The 26,095-nt window shown below is 41.5% G+C and overlaps 2 protein-coding genes and 1 pseudogene across 2 annotated transcripts in view; all 3 read right to left on the reverse strand.

The window, feature by feature from the left end:
- LOC149156612 (uncharacterized) overlaps positions 1-26,095 on the reverse strand; it is a 248,462-nt gene that overhangs the window by 195,588 nt on the left and 26,779 nt on the right. The window lies entirely within an intron of this gene.
- The window catches only part of LOC149156613 (putative transporter AQR1), a 147,575-nt gene that overhangs the window by 94,613 nt on the left and 26,867 nt on the right, over positions 1-26,095 (reverse strand). The gene's annotated exons all lie outside the window — the stretch shown is intronic.
- Positions 20,755-26,095, reverse strand: part of LOC149156614 (GDT1-like protein 3 pseudogene) — a 153,611-nt pseudogene continuing 148,270 nt past the window's right edge.

Consider the following 26,095-nt stretch of genomic DNA (forward strand, 5'->3'; position numbering starts at 1 on the left):
GTTACCCACCATTTTGTGGGTGATATCCCGAGGAGAATATTTTTCTCCAAGATGGTCCTTAATCAGCAGCTAGCAGCCCCTTGCAGCCACCAACTAGCTCATTGTGCCATTTCTTCGCTACTTGAGCCAGCCATGTGGTCCCTCACCCATCTACCATGATCGTATGTTTGAAGGTGGGCCTCCCGAACCTAAAGGTATGCCTTGTCATTTGGTAATTGAGTATTGTAGTTCACTTATCAAGAACACTTCTGGACATGGTTAATGGGGGAATTCGGTGGAAAGAATGGGATAGGTCTGTGCTCTTATCCCCTAGACCCCTTTTTCAGTGTTAAACTTGAATTCTAGTGTCGTGGGATCTCTTTTAGTGACCATTTGGCTTTAGGGATGGTACTTCATGGGAAACCCTAATTTTGGTTGCGTGGTCCCGCTCCCTCATCCACATATATTGCCCCCTTTCCACTCATTGTAACCATATTTATCATTTCTCCCACCTGAGTCCACATTCCTCCACTGGGTCCACATAAGGTTAGTTTTCCCCTTCCCCTTGCGCACACTTTGTGTCAGGCCTGGAATGATGCCCCGGAGGTTGATGCAAATGAAAAGAAAAGAAAAAGCATAATTGGCCACATTCAACAGGGAAATGTATCACAAAATGCAAAAAATGGTTGGGACAAACACATTTAGCACATGAGCAAAAGCCAATACATGAGCTCTACTCCATCATCATGGCCATCACCCTGGTTCCTATAAGCACTAGATGAGCCTTCTTTATCATTTAGGAACCCGTGATTGTCCCAAACCCTGGTGGGCAATTAACTGCCCTACCTTAAAAGGGGTATCCACTACTATATCTCACACATCATGCTCTTACCCTTTGAACCCGGAGCAGTTAAATAAAGAAAAATCATAAAAGGCAAAAGGCATATAAAGAAGGGTGGAAAAATCAAGCTCATGGCACCTCATGTACCACGATTTCTCCCTCCTATACATTATATACCCAAGTGTGGGATTCCCTTTTACTAGCTACCCTTGTACCCCAGCATGTGGCCCAGGGCTGCCCCTTTTCATTCCCTACTCCATTCATCTCTTTATCACATGCCACCACCTTTTAAAAGATGTACCTTGGACATATTATCCCCTTTAGAAGTAGAAACCACCTAATGGGATACTTGGTTAACCCCATTTGGAGCTTGGAGACATTAGCACATGCCAAAGCCCATTATGGAAGGGCATGCCATTATGAAGTCCCCACCTGTTGTCCATGGTTTGTAAGCTCTTTTACTCGATTTCCTTGATGACTTGTTGTACTGGAAGGCTAGGGGATGCATTGGATCTTATGCAGGATTGCAGGTGGTCTCCATATTGGGTTTGGTCTCCCTATACGAGGTCCTAAACTTATTTCCTCCGGAAGACCTAAAGTAGCAAAACCATGAGTTAACATAGCACTTGGCGCGATGATTGCACCTAACCACCGATCATCTCGACTCCATACTTCTAGAAGTATATGGAACACGGATGAACTCAAGGAAAGGAACATGAATGATTCATACAAATTACTCGACGGTAAATGTCCTGAATAAAGCCAACGATTAATTAATAATCCTGTTGTACAAAGAAAAGTAACTATCATGCCCTTTCCTCTTGAACTACTTAGTCCTTCAATTCAATAAACTAAGGTTCCCCAATAAATGAGAGTGACAACCAAAATGAGAGAGCAGAGAGCTACATTGGCGCATGTAGAGTGTGTGTTGAGAGCCATAGGCCTCCACAACAGTAGACAACACTCCATGGATCTCAAGAGTTGTTCAGAGATTGCTCGAGATTCACCTATTGGATGAGGAAGATGCACCTGGTTCACCTTTGCCCAGCCAGCACCACAGTTGTACCATGCACTTGGCAAATGACCCAGGACTTGTATGTTGATGTGGCGTCACTTACACCATCATCTGAGCCCTTACAGATGGCCTACAAGCATCTTCGACTTACTTGGAGACCCATGAGGTCACTTGTGTTCCCTCACATCCATTGGGAGCACCACAGGTTTATTATCTGGAGAACAAGGGGTTAACCCCTTGTCCATTTCTTTTGGAAGTCTAATTCATCATTTTGGCACTTATTGATCTGAAATGGGGCACTAAAGGCTTCTTGTCATGCTTACAAGAACCTCTCCCACTCCAAAGCTTATATATCACCAAGATCTATGCTTATGATTGATAATTTGCAGAATTAAAAGAAATTGAAATAGGTTTATGCTTGTGTTTGTACTTTAAATGTTAAGTGCTTTAACTTTTTTTGCTTATGTTGATATTTAAATGCATGCAACAGTAAATAATGCAGCGAATAAGCAAACACAAAAGACAACAATGTAATATGGAGTTCACCAAAACCTCTCGGGCTACGTCTCCTTGAGCACTAATCAACTCGACTATGCTCTTTGGGATTACGGTAATGCTTCTTTTACAAGTTCCACACTTAACTCCATAGCCTTACAACTATACCTATGGGCTTAGAATACCATCTTACCCCTAGTTGTCCTTACTCTACAGACAGATCTAGACTCCTTCAATCAGCACTCTGAGCTATCTTGAGCTCTAGCTTGCACCAACTCCCTCAGAATTCTTTTACTGTCTCTGGAATTCCTTCTTCTGTCTTCAGCACACTTTGGACATCAACAATAGCTTGATCATTTGATCTCTTTGTTATTCTGAAACTTCATTACCGCTCCATGGCTCTTAGAAGTCTTCAGGATTTTTTGAATTCCATCTCAATGGATTCAGCGATCCCCTACAGTCACCTCAACTATTGGAACCTTGAGAATGAACGTTGGCTCTATTCTCTGCAACTGCCTCCAACCTCTGGCAACCTCTGCTTCTGCTCTCAGCTGTGGCTCTTGGCTCTAGCTCTCACGAGCTTCTGGGTTAGCTCGACCTCCAAGCGACTCTCCATCAATTAAGCTCTCTGGTTTCGCTCGACCTCCAAGCGACTCCAAAACTCCTCCCGTAAATTGTGCTCTCTAGCTTTTTTGAGGCATCCTTCCAGCTCTGCGACTTCCTGTCTGTTTCTCTGTGTGTAATCATTCCTCTGCCTCTGCTTTTCTTCGACTGGCCCTCTGGCTCTCTGGCTCTGCGACTGGCCATCTGGCTCTGTGGCTCTCTGCATATAATGCATTCCTGTTACAATGCATCATTGTTACAAAACGCCCGCTTACAGCATGGCACAATGATTTTAGAACGGGGTCAGTTACAAAGGAATCGGCGGCCTTTTTCCAGAACAAAATCTGTGAAATAACGCATATTTCATTCGTAACGAAAATACACAGGAAAACTCACGAAAACACGTCATGAGCCTTTAACCCGGACTTCAAATAATATGTAGCCGCGTTTATAAACCCTTCGGGTCCGTCCCTTTATCGCAATCGCATTGCGTAAGCCAAAACAACCCAATACACGGAAAATACAAAGAAAATCCGTTATTGAGCGCCCAAGCTGGATTTCAAATTAAATGAAATCGCGTCCATAAGCCTTATCGGGTCCGCGCTTTATCGCAAGTCGCAATCACATGTTGCATGGTATAGCACTCCCCTCTACATTGTTGCGATCCGATCGCCAATCGCGCTATCGGCGTATCGCATATCGCATATCGCATATCTCAATGTCCTCCTGCTAGGCCTTTATCCCTTCAAAGCTTCAATCTGATATGTCTTACGGATCCGATAAGGGTTTTAGGCTGTGGAATATAGTATTTCGGGTCCGCTTCCATATCGCTCCATCGTCGATCGCTTTATCGCACATCGCAATTTGGCTTACCCAGGGGTTCCGATATCATATGTAAGCCTTTCTCCGATAGCGAAATGTCGGAGATCGCTAATCGGGGATCCTTAAGGACTGTTTCTCCGCCCTTTAACATTGCGATGCGATATTTGCATATAAACCCTTAAGCCCCTTTTAATAAGGATTTGCCTCCTTTTTCTAAGGATGACGGGTAAACTTCTTTTTGCGATAACTCCTTCATCCGGAGTCCATTTTCGCCCATTCACATTGCAGTAGATTCAAATCGAAAAGATCTATGCAATGAGACTATTCCCAAGAGCATCCTTTGACTTTCATTTTCCTCTGTGAGGAATATTTTTAGACTTAGAAGTCTATACTAGATCCATTTTGGATCACGCCTTCCCACTAAAAAGCTTTTGGACTCCAAAAAACTGATATACTGATCTGAATAGTAAATGAGAATACCTCACCCTCTTCTTTCAGCCTCCATACACTTGCCTTGCATAGTGCCTCTGAACCAAAGCCTTTGAACACTCCCTTCTTGGATGTGCTTGTCCTCCTGGGAAGAACTGTCTTCCTCCTTGACTTCATGCAGAACTCCTGCTGAGAAGGTCACAGAAGGTGGTTTGAACTTCTCTGCCTTGATCACTGATCCAAGGTGGCTCAAACCAATGTGAAGTTACATCTGCTTCACAAAATTTTCGTTTGTGCCTGTTTGACATACTGTCAACAACAACTGTTAACAACAACAGGATTACAGACAACCATTGGATGGCCTAAACTCTTGCTTCATCAAAAGAAACAGATTTCACATCTTGTGAACACCTCCATGACTTTACATCTGCATACAAATGATTCACTAGATAACAAGCCAACAAAACATGCCTTTAAAACAATTGACCCTTCAAGTCAAGCATGTAGAAAAAGAACTTTAGGATTCTTTTTCAAAGATGAAACACTATCATCATCTCCATCTTGAAGACCAAATCAACTTTTTCCAGGTCAATATTACATTACATGCATGTTTAAAAACAAAGCAATCAGCCCTTCAAGTTAATCACACATACATGTTCAAATACAGGGAAATCATCAGCATCCCTATGTTCATGCACATCATTCTCATGCATGCATTTCATCCTTCAACTTTTGCTTAAGCACACTGTACTTTCGACGCTGAAATGAATATAATGTTGCATTAATAAAGCGAGTCTTCTACTCAACTTTTTCCATTCACCTTCTTGGTAAAAAACTGCAACTTGCATTCCATTAACAAAGAAATGCATTCTATTGATTTGATGCAATTTCCAAAGACATGCAACCTTAATTGGATAAGAACTCTAACAATTTCTTACCAATCCATTTCAAAGGTGTTACCTTTGTCTGCACATCAGCATCAACATGTGAATCATCCTGAAACACATCATTCATGGAATCTTCCTTTCCATTCCAGCCATTCTCTCTTTCCACCTTCAAGTTTCGTGGAAGCATTGTTGGATTCAAAGTCCCACATTTTGTAGCAATATGTCCTTGCTTATGGCAGTAAGTGCAACACACGTGCATCTCCTCAACAACATGATTTGCCTTGTCCAACGGACCTTTGGCTTCTTGCTTCCTTTCCTTCAAAAGTTTCCTGCATGTGGCCATCCTCTTCCAACAACTAGAAACATTATGGTTATCCCAACCACAAAAGGAACATGCAATTCTTTTCCAATGCTTATATGGAAATTTATCATGCTTTACATAATCAAAAGGAATATGATTAGAACCAGATTTATGCCTCTCTTTCACCTTTATTGCCTTCATGAGGAGGTGAATTGAATGAAAAAGTAGCTCCCTTTGGAACACCATCAACCTCTTCAATGGTTTCAGAGTTTCCACAACTCTCTGGTTCAAGTGCATGCTTATGAACACCTTCTTTTTGCAAAGTATGCTTCACACAATCCCCAAGAATACAGTATTCACACTCTTGAGGTAGAAGACCTGAAATTAAACTCCTTCTTGGAACTGTTTCAATTGTCTTCATGGCAGCTTTGGAACTTTCTCCATAAGCTTGTCCATAGCCAAGACCCAAATACTTGGGCATTTCCTCAACTATTATTGGTTCAACAATACCCTGTGCATATTTGCCCAATCCTTTTCCTTCATAGCCCATTTTGGACATTAACTTGGAACCTATGCCTCTGGTGTGTTTTTCAAAAGAACCAACATAAATATTCTTAGAGAATATTGAAGACAAACTGGAATTATTTACCTCTTCTTCAAGCTGATACTTGATTAAAGCTTCTTTGGTAACAAAGAGCTGTGTCTCCAACTCATGCACCCTTTCTAGGTTCATATTTGCAATATGAAGTTGTTTCTCCATTTCCTGCAATTTGTTGGAAACCAATTGCTTCTCTCCCTTCATGGAATTCAACTACTCTCGAAGTCCAACACTCATTTCTCTCACCATATCCATCATGATGAACAAGTCTTGCTTCATGTCTTCATCAAAGAATCTTGTAATGAAGGAAGGATTTGAGGACTCACTTGTAGAAGTTGTCATTATCAAGATGAACAAAAGAACTTCAACAAGATTAACAAAGAGCTTATTCAAGCAACCTTTTGCAACAAACCTTTTGTGCTTCAAGGATTGCTCTAAGGTCCTTTGGGATAAGAAGAATGCCTTCAGCCCTTCTTCCTTTTTGCCCTCTCTTGGACTTAGCTATCAGTAGCATTCCCTTCACCTCTGCAAACTCAAACAATAGCCAGTTTACAAACAATCAAGCAGAAGAATTTGACTATTTGAACACCTTTCAAGTAAAGCAAGCAAATAGATTGCTCTGTCAATCAAGCATTCTGATCTGATACCACTTGCATCATGATACAACCTGCTCTGGAATAACTTACTCTGATATAACCAACTCGGATATAACTAGCGTTGTTATCACCTTCTTTGAAGGTGGGGTTAATACACCTGATGCTCTGATATAACCAGCTCTGATCCCACCTGATCTGAAATGGGGCACTAAAGGCTTCTTGTCATGCTTACAAGAACCTCTCCCACTCCAAAGCTTATATATCCCCAAGATATATGCTTATGATTGATAATTTGCGGAATTAAAAGAACTTGAAATAAGTTTATGCTTGTGTTTGTACTTTAACTGTTAAGTGCTTTAAGTTTATTTGCTTATGTTGATATTTAAATACATGCAACAGTAAATAATGCAGCAAATAAGCAAACACAAAAGACAACAATGTAATATGGAGTTCACCCAAACCTCTTGGGCTATGTCTCCTTGAGCACTAATCAACTCAACTAGGCTCTTTGGGATTATGGTAATGCTTCTTGTATAAGTTCCACACTTAACTCCATAGGTTTACAACTATACCTATGGGCTTAGAATACCATCTTATCCCTGGTTGTCCTTACTCTGCGGACAAATCTAGGATTCTCTAGACTAGACTCCTTCAATCAGTGCCCTGAGCTATCTTGAGCTCTAGCTTCCACCAACTCCCTCAGAATTCTTTTACTATCTCTGGAGTTCCTTCTTCTGTCTTCAGCACACTTTGGACATCAGCGATAGCTTGATCATTTGATCTCTTTGTTGTTCTGAAACTTCATTACCGCTCCATGGCTCTTAGAAGTCTTCAGGATTTTCTAAATTCCATCTCAACGGATTCAATGGTCCCCTACAGTCACCTCGACTATTGAAACCTTGAGAATGAACGTTGGCTCTGTTCTCTGCAACTGCCTCCAACCTTTGGCGGCCTCTGCTTCTACTCTCGGCTCTGGCTCTTGGCTCTGGCTCTTGACTCTGGCTCTCAGCTCTAGCTCTCACGAGCTTCTAGGTTCGCTCGACCTCCAAGCGACTCTCCGTCAATTGAGCTCTCTGGTTTCGCTCGACCTCCAAGTGACTCCAAAACTCCTCCTGTCAATTGTGCTCTCTGGCTTTTGTGAGGCATCCTTCCAGCTCTACGACTTCCTGTCCGTTTCTCTGTGTGTAATCATTCCTCTTCCTTTGCGTTTCTTCGACTGGCCCTCTGGCTCTCTAGCTCTCTGGCTCTGCGACTGGCCATCTGACTCTGTGGCTCTATGGCTCTCTGCGTATAACACATTCTTGTTACAACACATCATTGTTACAAAACACCTGCTTACAGCGTGGCACAATGATTTTAGAATGGGGACAGTTACAAAGGAATCGACGACCTTTTTCCAGAACAAAATCTGCAAAATAACGCATATTTCGTTCGTAACGGAAATACACAGGAAAACTCACGAAAACACGTCATGAGCCTTTAACCCAGACTTCAAATAATATGTAGTCGCATTTATAAACCCTTCGGGTCTGTCCCTTTATCGCAATATTGCAATCGCATTACATAAGCCAAAACAACCCAATACACGGAAAATATAAAGAAAATCCGCTACTGAGCGCCCAAGCCGGATTTCAAATTAAATGAAATCGCGTCCATAAGCCTTATCGGGTCCGCGCTCTATCGCAAGTCGTAATCGCATGTCGCATGGTATAGCGCTCCCCTCTGCATTGTTGCGATCCGATCGCCGATCGCACTATCGGCATATCGCATATCGCAATGTCCTCCCGCCAGGCCTTTATCCCTTCAAAGCTCCGATCCGATATGTCTTACAGATCCGATAAGGGTTTTAGGCTGCGGAATATAGTATTTCGAGTCCGCTTCCATATCACTCCATCGTCGATCGCTTTATCGCACATTGCAATTCGGCTTACCCAGGGGTTCTGATATCATATGTAAGCCTTTCTCCAATTGCATCGGAGATCGCTAATCGAGGATCCTTAAGGGCTGCTACTCCACCCTTTAACATTGCGATGCGATATTTGCATATAAAGCCTTAAGCCCCTTTTAATAAGGATTTGCCTCCTTTATCTAAGGATAATGGGCAAACCTCTTTTTGCGATAACTCCTTCATCTGGAGTCCATTTTCGCCCATTCAAATTGCAGTAGATTCAGATCCAAAAAATCTACGAAATGAGACTATTCCCAAGAGCATCCTTTGACTTTCATTTTCCTCTGTGAGGAATAATTTTAGACTTAGAAGTCTATACTAGGTCCATTTTGGATCACTTATGGACTTCATCAGGCTTCTTAGAGAGCCCAACGACATGCATTATTGATTATTCGACCTCTTGGGAGGCTTATTATATTGTTTATGAGCTAGTTTGGTGGGCTTGTCACCAAAAGATAGTTATTTGCACATTATTTTAGTTGATAAGCTAATGTAGGCTCAAATTAGGTAATTCGAACTCCTAATGAGTGTATAAATAGGAGATACATGAACCTAAGTTACCGGAAACTCCTGAAGAATTTTCCGGAAACGCGAATCCCCGTTTCTGATACTTAAACAGATACGATTCTTGTCCGAAACGCTGTAAAAACATTTTTGTTTCGTTTCAAAAAATCGGAAACTTTAGATTTGGAATAGGATACGTTTCCAAGGGATATAAAATTTTTTGGATCCGTTTCCAGATTTCCGGAAACGGATCCACTAAAATTGTGATCAAAATCCACCCTTAAAATGTTAAAAAGCTTGAAAATTTGTATAGCCATAAATAAATAATAAAAATGAAGAAATCAGATTTGCAAATAAACTCACTATAAACAGAGTCTCATAAATTCTTTTCTAAATCTTTAGAAACGACACTCCATATATTTATCAAGGATTCTTACTAAGAAAAGATAGATGTTCAAAAATGCAAATAAAAGGGTTTGATGAATGTCTTCGTAAAGAGATTTATTAGAGCGATTAATTTTCATTTTCATTTTGGTTAAGGTTTTGTTAATTGTCATTGATTTTGCTCTTGATTTCATAAATCCCTCCAATATAACAAATCTTCTCTAGCCAATCTTGTGCCTGCATATAGTCATGAGACCAAGCTGACATCGAGAAGATTGAAATGCTCAAATAGGTCTTGATGGAATATCCCAATGATCCCATGGCCCTTTTAATTGTCATGCAAGGAAGATAGATATCATCTGCCATGCATGACACGTTCTTTGAAGGAGTTGGACCCCAAAGCACAAAGGTTGTAGCATTTCTGATTACATTATTAATGATGATGATAATATGTCGAATGTTATAATAATCACTAATGATGATGACAATGTTTATGCTGAATTGATGATGATGATTAGTTTATGTTGAATTCATGACAATGACTATGCATTTTTAGATATATATTCTAGATTCTAAAAGATGAATGGTAATATATATATATATATATGCATGCCATTTCCTTGCCGTATCGTATCCTGATATTTTGAAAATCTGTCGTATCCGTTTCAAACCCCGTATCCGTATCCGTTCCCGTATTCGTTTCAGTGCAACTTAGACATGAACTCATTTTGTATCATCACATGGATTGGATCTTTTTCTCTCTTGAGAATTTCGCATTTCCTTCTTGGTGGACGAAATTGGAGGATGGACGAATTTTCATGTTTGGATTGTATTTTCTTATCTTGGAGCTTCTTAATTCGCAAATGTATTGATGGTTGGATATATTCTCTTACATGTAAGTACAACTTCGATGTTATTTTCTTTTACTTTTTCACATACATTGATCATGGGATTTTCGCTATTTTAGGGCTAATTGTTGCATCAATTTACTGCTTCATTGTGGAATTATGTAGAGATATAGCATATCTCTATGTATAGGCCATGTTTGTTGAACGAAATTTCCTAGAAATCGACGTTATCTTGATAAGCCATATTGATTTTCAAACGAAGTATAAAAGCTTTAAGGTCACTCTCTTTCTTTTCCCTAATGCTAAACGAAGTTGCCCTTAAAAGCCTCCTTGAGCTAGAAACGAAATCCATTCTCATAATTCTTCCTGACTCCATATCCCCAAAGGAATTAGGCACTGATCCACCATAAGTTGATAACCTTAGAACCTCTTTTCTTCACCTTTTCCCCTTCTTTTCTAGGTCTAGCCACACTGGGCCACCTAGGGCATCATTTTCCTAACAAAGTAGCCATAGAAAAAGTTAGATCTCCTGGCCTCTATTGCATTGGTGTGTCCTCAAGCTCTCCTCCAAATTTGAAGAAATTATGACAGTGGGATTGCGAGATATCCCAATCCCTAGCCCTGAGACCAAACTTTGCCCTGGTGTTCCCTAAGCTAGTACCTCACAGGATCAATTTGGCACCTCTAAGTGAAAACTCTTATGTTGATCCGTTCCCCTTGTTTAGGTTAAGATCATCATTGGTTGCTAAACTCCCTCACCTTAACCTAGGCTGGGCCCACTTGGCCCGTGTGGTCCCATTTCTCATCAAAGACAATTCTTCCAAGACAACTCGGGAATCCAAGTTTTGCAAGGATTTTAGGGATTGGGAAACTCCTTTATAAGTCATAATCCCTTAACCTAGCCCTTAAATCCTCACCTCCCCCTAGAAAGTTGTGTACCTTCCTTAAACAGCAAGCAAGCTCCATTTTTAACCTCCATCCAGGAAAAGGATCATTAAGGTCACTTCACATCCATTTGTTGATTCATCCTTCACAAGTGACTTTCTATATATTGGGGCCAATGTTTTACAACTCCGACTCCGACTCCGACTCGGCCGAGGATCGACTCCGACTCGGTAATGACTCGGCCGGCTCGATTTCAATGACTCGGTCGTTGTAAAAAATACATTAAATATTTATTTTTTTTATAAAAAAACATAATTTTAAATATTTTAAACATAATTTTAAAGATTTTCATTCATGTTTCCAAACACACAGCATTATAATATAGATGGAAGACAACATATGATCAAAGTAGGCTCATGAACCAATCCATTATATCAAAATGGTACCCAATGGCAATACATAGTCAACTGTCATACATGATCAAAGACTCAAAACAAAATACAAATAACCAAGGAGGCTAGAAATGGCCTCTACAACAAAAGTAAACTGTGATGGTGACCAGACTCCAATACTAGTACTACTGGCTAGTAGCTACTGCCAGAGGAGCCAAGATCATCTCGACCAATCTCTGGATCATCATCATCAGAGTCAGACAAGGGGCCCCATGCCTCCTCCTCATCATCATCGTCTCCAACTGCAACTGTAGAAGTGGTGCCAGTACCACTAGCAGGCTGTGCAGCAGATGCAAGCTGAGATAGAGTAGATATGCGGCTACGCTTCTGTCGTGGCTGAGCAGAGGAAGCACCTACAACTGGAGTCCTACTCCTTGCTGGCTGTGAGACTGAGGCTGGTGGATCGGGATCTGCATTCAACTGAACAGGCTGAAGTTGATGTTCCAGTTCAAGTTCATCAAGATCCTCATCAGGATCAAACTCTGGTGCACGACTCTCCACTACCCAATCTGATGTTGGATCAATGTCTTCCAACACAATGGGATTTGAATCAGGTCTTTTGTTCAGCAATTGGTTCCGTCTGAGCCGAAGGTTGTATTGGACAAAAACTAGATCATTCAACCGTTTTTGCTCCAAACGGTTTCTCTTCTTTGTGTGAATTCTCTCAAAGACAGACCAATTGCGCTCACACCCAGATGCACTGCAAGTTTGACTCAAAATACGAATTGCAAACTTTTGCAATTGAGGGCACTGGCCACCAAAGGCCTCCCACCATTGTGCTGCAAAAAACATAGGAGTGTAATGAATTATGAGTTAGATGAAGGCTGAAGCTCAACAAAATTACAAATTATATCTAACTTTCAAATTATAAATGATTTAACAAACTTTAGTCTTTAATAAAAAAAGTAAAACTGTAAAACCATTAAGAAATTGAAAATTGAAATTTTTGTTTACTTGGCTCATCTGCTTCTCTTGCAATCTTTGCTAGGTTCTTCCCAAAGGTACCTGTTGCATTGCTGAAGGCTGTGACCTGTTGATGTATCTGCAGCTGATCAGACTCCGATGGGATCATGCGTTCAATGCAATCAACCAGTCCATCTCTGACCTCCCCCCTCAAAGCTCCTGACTCCTTAGCTTTATAATGATACCGTGGGTTCAAAAAATACCCAGCTGCATGTATAGGGCGATGGAGTTGATTGTTCCATCTTTCATCAATGATTGCCCAAATGGGCCCATACTTTGCCACTCTATCCTTGTATGCTGTCTTTATTTGCTCCTTTGCTTGATCCATAGCCTCATAAATGAAGCCCATAGCCAACCTTTCCCCATCCACCAACCGCAACACCTTAACTAGTGGCTCAGCAAGCTTCACAATCTCTGCTGCCTTTCTCCAAAAAGTTTCATCATGGACTTTCCTTTTCAATTCTCTGCCTTCTGGTTTGCTAGACCAATTGCTTTGATTCCATTCATCACTGCAAAACATCTTTTGCAAGTTTCTATGTTGGTAAAGCATAGATTGCAATGTCAAAAAATGTGTAGCAAATCTAGTGATGGCAGGCCTAATAATATCCTTGCCTCCAGTGTGTTTCCTCATGAGACTCAAAACCAGTGTATGATTGTAGATAAATTTTGTTATGCTTTTGGCATTATCTACAGTGTTTCTGACCCAATCTAATTTTCCAATATCCTCAAGCATGAGGTCTATGCAATGTGCAGCGCATGGGGTCCAAAAGATGGTCTTGTGTTTTTCCTCTAACAGTTTACCAGCAAGAACATAGTTAGAGGCATTGTCTGTGATGATTTGAACAACATTAGCCACCCCCACATCCTCAATAACCTCATCCAATAGCTGAAACAACAAGTGGCCATCTTTTACCTTATCAGATGCATCAACTGATTTTAAAAACATGGTTCCCTGTGGGCAGAAGACAAGAAAGTTTATGATGGTACGGTTTCTTTGATCAGTCCATCCATCTGACATGATGGTACACCCTGTTCTTGCCCATGAGTCCCTGAACTCTTGCAAATACTCATTAATGGATTGAATTTCTTTCTGCAAACGAAACCCCCTTAGCTCTTGCATAGTAGGGCCTTTGAAGCCTTTTCCAACAGCATGTATGGCATCAAACATAGGCTCATAATATGGTGAACGAGCAGCATTAAAGGGGATATCAGCATCATACCACCATCTAGCTATGTAGTCACAAGCAGTCTCCCTCAATTCTTTCTTCCAATGGTCATCTAAAGTGGGCTGAATTTGACCTTTACTAGCTTCAGGACCATGTGCATCTGATGGAGAGGAGGGAGTGAAATAACTTTTGATAGTCACATCACCCTTCATTCTACCCTTTCCCTTATCTTGAACAGAACCAAAAGAGGGAGGAACATAACGGAAAGGGTTGGATGCCTCAGTTTGAGGGATAGAGGAAGAACCCTCAAAATCATAGTGGGGGTTGGTAGCCATCATTCTTTGTATCTCCCTCTTCCTCCCAATTTCAGCCTGTATCTCTTGTTGCCTAGCCTTATCTTCTTTAAATTTTTCAAAGCTGGCCAACAAATTCTTTCTAATCTCCTCAATTTCATCAGAGGGACATGCGGTAATTTGGCTTTTAATCCCTGCCAAGTGTTGTTTCAGCCTATGAATCCCCCCAGGACCTTCCTTAATTTTCCTATGGCAAAACTTGCAATGCATCTGACTATCAACCATTTCAACATATGCCCAAGCAGGATCTTTTGCTCTAGGTGCCATTTTTTGACTAGGAAAACAATCTGAAAATGAAAAAAAAAAAAAAATTTGATTCAATGTTCATTTATTTGACAAAAAACACTCTCTAAGCTTTCTTGATATGCACCTAAAATTTACTAAGCAAAAACAGATTTATAGAGGTGGAAAAAAATACCTCCAGGCACAAACTGCCTCCTCAAGCTTGCTCCAAAAATCAGCTCCTCAATGCTGCTCCAAATGGCTGCCCAAGAAGCTCCTCACTCCAGCTACAATGCTCCTCCAAGACTCCTCACTGCTGCTCCAAAACAAGCTCAAGAACTGCTCACTAATTCTCAAAGAAGACTCTCACTCAAATGCATAAGACTGTTGTGAGATCATGAGAGCATTTGGCTGTCTTAAATAGGGTTTGGGAGGGGGAAATGGACCCCAAAAGCATTTAACAATTTACCATTACCCTTTGGAATCCATAAACTGAATTGCACTTTACCAAAAATCACAAAAAAGTTAATTTTTTTTCATGTTTTACGCTGCCCAGCCGTTGGTTTTTTGACTCGGCCGAGTCAATACGGACCCGGCTGGGTTGACCGAGTCATAGTTGACTCGGTCAACCGAGCCGGGTTGCTAGCCGGGTCACAAATCTTGGTGCTGGCTCGGTCTGAAACGGCCGTTTCGGAGTTGACTCGACCGGGTTGTAAAACACTGATTGGGGCTCCTCCCATCGGTCAAAGTCCATAAAGAGTAGGGAGTCTTAGCTGAGGTGACAGTGGACTAAGCCTCCATCGTTTCCTTTGATCTAACAATTATCCCTTTAGGACCCCCCCTTTTAGGCCCCCTACTAGTTTGATCGATAACAGGAGCTTCTAGGGGGGTCCATCAAATCTATAAAAAGAGGAGGAGTATGCCATTAGAGGACATCTTGGATTTGAGCATTGTCTTGTATGAGAGGTTTGAGAACCCGGTTCTCTACTTCATTGTAGCCCCAGGATGGAAACCCTCCGGTGATTCAGTGAGATTGGGCGAATACCCATCTCCCCTTGGTGAATTCATCCAGAATTCACAGGAGAGCTTAGCAATGCAGTTCATGTCAGTTTGGTGGAGGGCCCGTGCAACATTGGAGCATATTATCTTGGAGGCCAGCTTCTCATCTCAGCTATTTTGGTTGTATATGCACGTAACCCAAATTTATCTATTATAATAAAAGCTGAGATCATTTTTTGCTTGTCATGTTGTTGTGGTGCTGAACTTTATTAGTTATATTTTACATGGCAATATTTTGTTAATTGAATGGAACCTTGTCTAAAGCATTTGTAAGTTGAAACTCTGAAAATCTGTCAAATTTTCCCCTCTAGGATATTACAGAAGAAAAGAAGGTGAGATAATGATGTCTCGTTAAGTGATATGATCACTAAGGATTTCTAGACCAGTGCATGTCAATTGGGAAATATGGAGTCAAAGCTTACTTTGATTTGATGATTTTCGCACTATCAAGGATACCTATGCAACTTCATTAGCCCTAATGGAGGCAGCAACATAGCTACAAGAGGATTTTATACTTCGAGACAATGTTTAATGGAATTTCAAGGATGCAATACACAAGATCGACCTCTAGGAACATTATTTCATCATAGCCTATGAGGAATGCATGCAATTCTTCCAACAATTTTAATGTTCTCGCAAATTCATATTAAATTAGGGCACATTAATCATCATGAAATGAAATTCCATACATTCGACACTAAACAAGGTAAAATATAGCATCGAAAAGCACTTACAAGGCAATGAGAGTATATCCATACATTAACATTGCAAAAACAAGCTCCAAGAAAGACAACGAAAACTTTCCAAATGTCAAAGTACATCCCAACATCCAAATTTCGTCCAAAATTACAAGTCTCAGTTTTTTTTCACAAGAGAAAATCGAAATCCAAGTGATGATGAGTTACAAATGAGGCTTACTTTTATTTATATGACCCTCAAGGTGTTCGATTTACTATAATTAGCCTAACAAACCCCTAAAAACAACTTTAATGTGCAAAATGACGATCTAATTGGTGACAAGCACACCAAATAGCTCAAAAGTACTCAACAAGCCTTCCTAATGGTTCCTAATGGAATGGAAATGATAGAAAAATGGCGCAAAGGGGTCGTTGGAAAACCTAGATAAGTCCTCCATGTGACAACATGAAGAGGAGGGTGCCCATGATGATGATCAAGGGGTTGGCCCCTTGGTTTCCAAGCAAAACATTTGTGGTGCTCCCAAGTGGCTGTCGGGCACTATGAATGGTCTTATGGGTCTCCAACGGGATTGTACATGTCCATGCTCCAGCAATAAGGGCTAGAATGATGATACAAGCCCTCCCGTCTAAGCTCTGGATCAACTACCAAGTGTATGGTGCAAGTATGTGGCCGACTGGGCAACGTGGTCCATGTGCATCATCATCTTTGTATAGCTGGGGCATGAGCAAGCAATATGGGGTGATGAAGAAGCTCATGGGGTGGCTAATCACTGCTCTACTGTGGTGGAGGCCCATGGCTCTAAACGCTCACCCTACAAGTGTCATCATGACCCTTTAGAGGGCTTGGATCCCATATAGGGAGGCCAAGGCCAAGATGAAGACCCACCTGCAACCTTGTATAAGATCCAATGCATCTCGTCACCTTCCAATACAACAATTCATTAGAGCAATTAAATAAATAAGCTTGCAAATCAGAGGCAAAGTGGACACTTCATAGTGGCATGCCCTTCTAAATGGGGCTTTAAAATGTACAAGTGTCCCCAAGCTCAAGACGGAGGTTAATAAAGGACCCTATTAGATGGTTTCAACCTCTAAGGGAGTGACAAGTCCATGGTATATCTGTCAAATGGCAAGTGTTATGTGAAATAATGGTGGAATGGAGGGGGATAGCAGGGGAAGACTCCAAATCACATGTCATGGCACAAGGATAGCTATAATGAGGGAAGCCCACACATGGGTATGTAGATGTAGGAGGGAGAAATCGTGGTACATGAGTTACCCTAACCTTTGTTTTTCCAACCTTCTTCATATTCCTTTTGCCTTTTATTGATTCTTCTTTCTTTTAACTGCTCGGGGCTCCAGGGAATGAGAGCATGATGCATATGATATAGCAATGAATACCCCCTTAAGGTTAGGCAGTTCATCACCCACCAAGGTTGTAACAATCATGGGTTCCCTAATGATATAGGGGGCTCATATAGGGGGCCCTAGGAACCAGGGTGATGGCCATAATGATAGGGGGTAGAGCTCATGTTTGGCTTTTGCCCACGTGCTAAATTCTTATGTCCCAACCATCTTTTGCATTTTATGGTACATTTCCTATTGTAAGTGGCCAAATTATGTTTTTAACTTTCTTTTTAGCTACATCAACCTCTGGGGCATCGTTCCAGCTCCGACCCAAAGTGTGGACAAGGGGAGGGGGAGGCTAACTCCTTGTGGACCCAATGGACAAATGTGAACCCGAATGGGAAAAGTGTGAAAAGGGGTTATAATAAGTGGAGGGGAGTGATGTATATGGTGTCGGGGAGTAGGACCACACAACCAAAATCAAGGTTTCCCATGTAGTGCCAATAAAGGAGATCCTACAAGACTAGGATACAAGATTAACCAACAAATTGGGACTAGGGAACAAGGGTGTAGACCAAGCCCATTCTTTCTGCCTTTGTCGCATTCAACTAAATGGCCCTGAACCCAGATCTATCATCATCCATTTACACTTTGCAATCATCCCCTACAAAGCCAAAATCATTCACTTTCCAAAAGTTACAAGAATCCTGGATTACATTGGCTAAAAACCCTAATTTTGTGGATCAGCGCACTTTCCTTTGAGACCACATGTGATGGTGCAATCTACATACATTCAACCTACGCTAATCAACGCATGTTTCTTTTACAAAAAGTGCGTGATAGTTGGAATTTAGTAAAAATAAAAATTAATTTTGAAGTTTCTCTCTCTAGAAGCTTCAAGAGTGGATTTAACCATTTCTTGTTGGATTTTATCTCGAACTCCTACTAATGAGGTTTTATCTCTTACCTCCTAGAACTTACCTCCCTCTAAAGTGGATCTAAGCCCTAGAATGGTAAATCCAAAACTACCTCTTCTACCCTATAAATGCAGCGCCTGCCTTAGAGTCTGGGTTGGCTTTTGGAGACTCTAAGTTATGCCCTTATGTTGCTCATTTGTGTCTAGAGGTCCATAATCCATCCATTTGCTTTAGGTGTGATTGAAGGCTTACCATTGTGGCAAAGGAAGGACAAGATAGTTAGGAGATATTCATAAGGTCAAGGCCTACAAGGGTTGTAATCTTTTCCTTTTCTGCTTTTATTAATACAAAAGTGCATTGTTTCTCCTATACATTATGTCTCATTTATGCATATGTAGAACATGAATCCTTGACTTCTTGTTTAGAGTTGTTTGTATATGCTATTTTGTATGTTTTGGTTCTCTTTCTTGTTTTGGATGATTTGCAGGTTCCACTTATAGAAATTGGAGTTAGCACTGGAGCTAACAACTAAGGAGAAGGAGGAAGCTTGCATTGGATTCCAAGCAGGTATTCCTTCCATATTTCAAGCATCTCTAAGGAAAGCATTGTAGTTTTGTCTTGGTTGTTTCTAGGCTAAGCCACTAGGTCTAGGGAGATTGTTTCTGTTCGCAGAAGAAATCTATCCGCTGAACAACTTGATGACTCCGCTAGGAACAGGATGTTCTTTAGTGGTTTTCTTTATCTAGCCTTTTAAGACCTCTGAAGTCAACCCTATTTATCTTATTTAGACTATCATGAGACATAGGAAAGCTTAATTTCGAGCTTGGTTAGGGTTTTTTTTCGTATTTTAAGTGAATTATCCCCATCGCACTTCTTATTCTGAGGCAGAGCATTCCAGCGCACATGTCCCATTCTGTAAGTGTGATGACTTTCTCTAGTTTCCATATAATGCCTGCAATGATCTTGTAAGTGCAAAAACATTGCATTTCCCTTGCCTTGCTTTGAATTTTGTTTTGTTTGTTGTACTTTTTTGAGTCTCTGGTTTGTCTTATTCTCTGAAAAGCTAGCATTTTTGTGTGAAATTTGAGTTTGTTTGCTCTTTGGTAGGAAATCATTTTTTTTCTTGTCAATTAGAGCTTGGTATTCTTTGGCTTGATTATTGATTCCTTAAAATACATTTCATATTACAATTGTAATATGTTTGATTTGTTTTTGTTTCAATAATATAGTCATACTTTTCATCTTTCTTTGCATTGAAAATTGAAAAAACAAGAAAAAAAGTTTCACTTTTTCATGCATTAGGGTTTTGACTATTTGAATTGGAATAGTAAATTTGAAGATCTTGTTTGGAAGTTGTTTCTTTTTGTATCATTGTTTGAAATCCCTTCCCTTCTTTAGTTAGATCTTCATCGAATGAAAATAATTCTTTCTCGTGTTAGTTGCATTTTAGGAGTTCAGGGGAATTCGTTTTGATCTTTGAAACTGAAACTTTAATCAAGATCAACATTAAATTTTATCAATGAATCGAAGCAGTATATGAAACATTAAAGACACATTTAGTGGTCTAGGCTAGAAGATGTGTTTCGGCGTCTCTAAACATAAGAGTTGTTACTTGTCACGGTACATCTCGGGGATGGTTGGTTTTCCACATACATCGGAGTATATCGGAACGTTCTTCCATGTACCATTGGCTATATAGGATGGTGCTCCACGTACAATGAGTATATCGGAATCCCCCCACCATACAGTTACGCATTAGACAGCACTACCACAGACTGCGCTTCCACATACCTTCGGGTATTTATCGGAAGTCCCCATTAGGTTGCAAACCAACCCTAGGTAATTGAGTCAGCCACCTTGTCATTGTGATACACCGAACACAGCATTCGGGAAATTGCCTGCACGTACCTAACAGTATATTGCAGTTCACAATGGCCTGGTAATCCCTTCATACCTAGTGACCCTTTTTATTGTCACTGTTTCTTTGATTGACTTCTTGCCTTTTACTTCTTACTAGAGCTTACATTGAATTTGATAGCAACAGTTCCGTAGTCTACCATTCAAGGAAACCCCTTTGACGGGAATCCTGGTCCTTTTCCTTCTTTTGGAAATATTGGTGCTCCTTAGATGGCTACATTGTCCCTTCCTGGATATACCATAGGTTTAACGATATGGTTGTTTTCAACCTCCTTGGTTATGAATGTCAAGAGTTCTCCACCTAAACAACACCAACCTCACGTTAACCACTTAACAGACTTATGAGTTGCGTGTAACTAGTCTAACATTTATTATTCATCATATAAAACGGTATTTGAACCTTCGCGATGCAATTACAGAAGAAATATATAAAAACTATTTCTAATCATGCAAAAATACAGAAGCTACACAAACATAATAAAATACATAGATTTGTCTCAAATTCTCTTTTATTAGCTCAACTCTTCACAGATACAATCTTTCCGACCATGCGCACACAGTTGCAGAGGCCTGCACACACAACTGCAGACTTGCCAAGATCTCTACGCACACAGCTGCAAGAGCCTTCCCCTTCGCCTGAATACAAAAAGATATCAAAACAAATTCACAACATTACATTCATCACTCACTGCCTTAGGCTTGCTAAGACATCCCTTTATATATCCTTTACCCTTACAATACCATGGTTCGCAAACCATGAGCAGAGCTCAAAATATTCTAAATAATCTCATCCCTTTACAAAATAAAGGGCTTTGACCCGCCTTAAAGCCCCTTTGACTCTTATAACTCTACACTAATTGCACTCCGCTCCTCAAAATGCAAAGACTTTACATGACTTGGACAAAACTTAGACCTAGGGGACGCCTACCCAACCTAGACCCTACAAAAATAAAGGTAATACTAAACTTGCCTATTCCACAAACACATAAATAGGTATGAAGTCTTCTAGGATATGTTGGTTATTATTGTTGTTTTATTGAAGAATTTTCATAAATAGTTCGCCCTTTATTTGCTTTGCTAAATAAAAATGTTGAATTTGTGTGGGAAAAGCGCTAACAGTGTGCCTTTGAAGAACTAAAATTCAGAGTATCTGAGGATCCTATTTTAAGAGGGCCCTTTTAGTCCCTCCCATTTCACATATCTATGGATGCATAAAACACTGCCATTGGAGTTGTGCAAGAATCTAACATAACCATCTTAATCAAACCAGGGAATGATAATGCAATCGTTGATTTTCTTTCAAGGCTAACATCAAATGAAAATGCACCTCGTATAGAAAATTCTTTCCTTAATGAGCACCTTTTCACAGTATCTACTAAGTCTCCTTGGTTTGTAGATATTTCCAATTACTTGGCTACAAGTAAACTTCCACATCGCCTATCTCCAAATGAGTAGCAGAAGATCATCAGATAAAGATGGAGATTCTCTTGGATCGATGGATGCCTCTTCTACACAAGGTCAAATCTTATCATCTAGTGGTGTGTATGAGAGAATGAAATCTATGAAATATTAAAATCTTTCCATGGTGGCCCATGTGGAGGCCACTTTGTAGATAGGAGGACTAGATATAAATGACTTCACCAAGGGTAACAGTGGCCCACCATCTTATGTGATGCCAAGCAAATATGTAAAGAGATGCAACTGTTGTCAGCACATGGGAAGACCAGTACAATCAAATGAGATGTCGTTGTAGCCATAGTTGATACTAGAACCCTTCGACAAATGAGCCTTTGAATTTGTTGGACCAATCAATCCTATTGACTTGGGGTAGCATCGAATGTGCTCTAGCCACGAAATTTGGTGGAGAGGCTAAGGCACATGAGATCTCCAATACCCAAAAAGGGTTTGGGCAGATTCTAAACAGTTTGGGAGATATTCAAATAATTAATATTTTTAATGGAGTCTCTAAGTCTAAACATAGGGAAATTAAAATATTAATGTGAATTAATATAAAACTGTGTTAGAATGGTCCAAAAGTCATGGATTAAGCCAAATCTAATCTTAGCCATTGATTAGGGACTTAATCTCGGCCATTGATCTATCAACGAGAAAAGTATAAGAGGAGGCTTGAGGGTCACTTGGAGAACACACCGAGTTGATCAAGATTTCGGCTTTCTGGGGCAGGGTTTGCTGAGGAAGTCGAGAGAGTGATCAAAGTTGCAGCTAAGGGGCAGTGAATACAGAATCAAAGAGGCAGAGATAGTGTCGGGAGGATCAACGCAACAACCAGGAAAGCTGACGCGGAGGGCAGAAGCTGGACCTGCCGGGAAAGCTGACGCAGAGGGCAGAAGCCGGAACTACCGGGAACAACCGTAACTGCCAGGAACTGTCGGAACTGCTGAGAAAGCTGACGCAGAGGGCAGAAGAGGCTGACGCAGTCCCTAGAGGCTGACGCTGGGGTTTTTCGTAGGGCAGATTGGAGTTGAGGAGCTGTCGGAGTGTTTATCCAAGGTTTCAGCCAAAGCATCTATCTCCAAAGGAGAGGTATTACTGCTGAGATTATTCTCTGTTGGGTGAGCCGGTTTTGGCACCCAGATTTTATTCAAAAACTGCATAATAATAAAACCCTCAGATAGTTGCACCGGTTTTCCCGCATTGGGTTTTTCCAGGGACATTGGTCCAAAAACAACGGTGTCACTTGTGTGCTTGTTTTGTTTCCTTCTGATGATGATCTGTAATGTGTTGAGCATGTACTTGTATTTATTTCCAGTATTTACATGGTAAATAAATTGTTAATTAACAGAACAAGTAGGTAGGAATAAATCAGAAAGTACATGAAGGGTTTCTAATGGGTTAGACTTAGAAATTCCAACATGGTATCAGAGCGTGGTTGCAAATCATAGGAGAACTGAGGACATCAGCTGAGCAGAGTAGCAACAACAAAAATCAGTTGTCCCAAGTGACAGAGTTGATCCTTGCAGAAAGCGATAGAGGAAGGAGTGACGCCGAGGGACTCCATCATCATTCTGGGCCAGAGAAAGACAGCGCAAAGGCTAAGGGAGGCAGAATCAGGTTCACGTAGAGCCCAGGAGGGCTGACACAGTTGGTTGGCGGAGCTTATTTACCGGTGTCGGGATTGCGCAGAGCCAAGTGGCTCAATCCTTCAGTTGTTGGGGTATAGGAGGCTGTGGGTAAGTTGCAGAGTGAAGCTGGTGGGGTACTGTAGTCAGAACAGTACCTAACAGGGAAAGACCAAGGGGAGGGAGTTGCTGCCGAGGCGAATTTCTAGCTAAGGAATCCAGATCAGTAGTGCAGTTGCACAGACGATCGGAGAGAGGCAACTTGACGGTTGGCAAAAGGATTTCCAGGAGGGAAATCGGGACTCAGAGGGAGTCCAGAAGAGAACTTCCAGACAGGAAGTAGATAGACTCGGAGGAGTCGAACAGAGAACTTCCAGACGGGAAGTAGACTCAGCAAGAGTCGAACAGAGAACTTCCAGACGGGAAGTAGACTCAGCAAGAGTCGAACAGAGAACTTCCAGACGGGAAGTAGACTCAGCAGGAGTCGAACAGAGAACTTCCAAGCAGGAAGTAGACTCAACAGGAGTCGAACAGAGAACTTCCAGGCGGGAAGTAGAGAGACTCGGAGGAGTCGACAAGAAGAGCAGAGAGATGGCCATGAATGGGCTGAGAGATCAGGACAGGTTGGATGAGGCATCCAACTTTGTCATCTGGAAGGCCAGGATCCTATCTGTTCTATGTGCCATGAGTGCTCACATGCCACTTGAGCGAAAGTGGGGAGACATCGAGCTGTAGTCAGGAGGACTACAGAAGATGAGGGGCAGGATCCTCGAGGTACCCAACCTCTTGGATTATACCTGACTACAGGAGCCCTGAAGACGAGTAACAGGACTAGCAAATGTCGGTAGAGACGAATGAGGATGGAGCAGCAGAGAGAGCTACAGTGCAGGATTCCACGGACAGCGCGAGGCTAGCAGGCTGCAACAGTGCGAGAGGCACGGGAGTGTTGCACCAGTGCAGGATGACACAGAGAGGTGTGCAACGGTGCAGGATGCAGGGAGTTGTTGCAGCAACGCAGAGGTCAAAGAGGGATCACTTGTCAGTGACAGAGGGAGCTTCAGCATCGGGAGTGTCTCTAGCTTGACAGAGATGTTAGAGTTGGGAGATCAGTTACTTACTTCTCAGTAACTAAGTTGCAGTGCAACAGTTAGCAGTGGTGGTGCTATGGGCAGCACGATGCAGCATGATGAGAGGGGATGCAGTGCAGACGCAACAGTGGCAGTGGTAGGGCCATGGGCAGCAACACGGATGCAGAGGGAGTTGTCGTACAGATGCAGCAGTGGTAGTGGCAGAGCCATGGGTGGCAGTATAGGATGCAATAGTACAGATGATGGGCAGCAGGCCTAGCATCAGGGACCAATGCCGGATGATCAAAGTAATACTCAGTGAGGAGTATTGCTAGAGCACAATCCTCGCTAAGAGGGAGTGTTGATTTGGGGTAGCATCGGATGTGCTCTAGCCACGAAATTTGGTGGAGAGGCTAAGGCACATGAGATCTCCAATACCCAGAAAGGGTTTGGGCAGATTCTAAACAGTTTGGGAGATATTAAAATAATTAATATTTTTAATGGAGTCCCTAAGTCTAAACTTAGGGAAATTAAAATATTAATGTGAATTAATATAAAATTGTGTTAGAATGGTCCAAAAGTCATGGATCAAGCCAGATCTAATCTTAGTCGTTGATTAGGGACTTAATCTCGGCCGTTGATCTGTCAACAAGAAAAGTATAAGAGGAGGCTTGAGGGTCACTTGGAGAACACACCGAGTTGATCAAGGTTTCGACTTTCTAGGGCAGGGTTTGCTGAGGAAGTCGAAAGAGTGAACAGAGTTGTAGCTGAGGGGCAGTGAATACAGAATCAGAGAGGCAGAGATAGTGTCAGGAGGATCAGTGCAACAGCTGGGAAAGCTGGCGCAGAGGGCAGAAGCTGGAACTGTCAGGAACAGCCGGAACTGCCAAGAAAGCTGACGTAGAGGGCAGAAGCCAAAACTGCTGGGAACAACCGAATTTGCTGGGAACTTTCGGAACAGCAGGGAAAGCTGACGCAAAGGGCAGAAGCCGAAACTGCCAAGAACAACCGTAACTGTCGGGAACAACCGTAACTGTCGAGAACTGTCGGAACTGCTAGGAAAGCTGACGCGGAGGGCAAAAGAGGCTGACGCAGTCCCTAGAGGTTGGCACTGGGATTTTTCGTGGCGCAGATTGGAGTTGAGGAGCTGCCGGAGTGTTTGTCCAGGGTTTCAGCCGAAGCATCTATCTCCGAAGGAGAGGTACTACTCCGAGATTATTCTTTGTTGGGTGAGCCGGTTTTTGCACCCAAATTGTATTCAGAAACTGCATATAATAAAACCCTCAGATAGTTGCACCAGTTTTCCCGCATTGGGTTTTTCCAGGGGCATTAGTCCAAAAACAACGGTGTCACTTGTGTGCTTGTTTTGTTTCCTTCAAATGATGATTAGTTTGTGTTGAGCATGTACTAGTATTTATTTCGGTATTTACATGGTAATTAACTTGTTAATTAACAGAACAAGTAGGTAGGAATAAATCAAAAAGTGCATGAAGGGTTTCTAATGGGTTAGACTTAGAAATTCCAACAAATGCTCCTTCTCATCATAACTCTTACATCTTAGTATGTACAAATTATGTCACAAAATGGATGGAATTTGAGGCACTCTCAGCTACAACTGAGCAAGCAGTGGTAAATTTTCTTCGTGAAGAGATCTTCACCAAATTCGAGATACCATGAGAGATCGTCACCAATGATCAAACACAATTTACTCCAAAGATC

The sequence above is a fragment of the Pinus tabuliformis genome, chromosome 9, assembly GCF_031772625.1.
Source record: "Pinus tabuliformis cultivar Carrire ecotype Pingquan chromosome 9, CPIR1, whole genome shotgun sequence".
Classification (NCBI taxonomy): Eukaryota; Viridiplantae; Streptophyta; class Pinopsida; order Pinales; family Pinaceae; genus Pinus; species Pinus tabuliformis.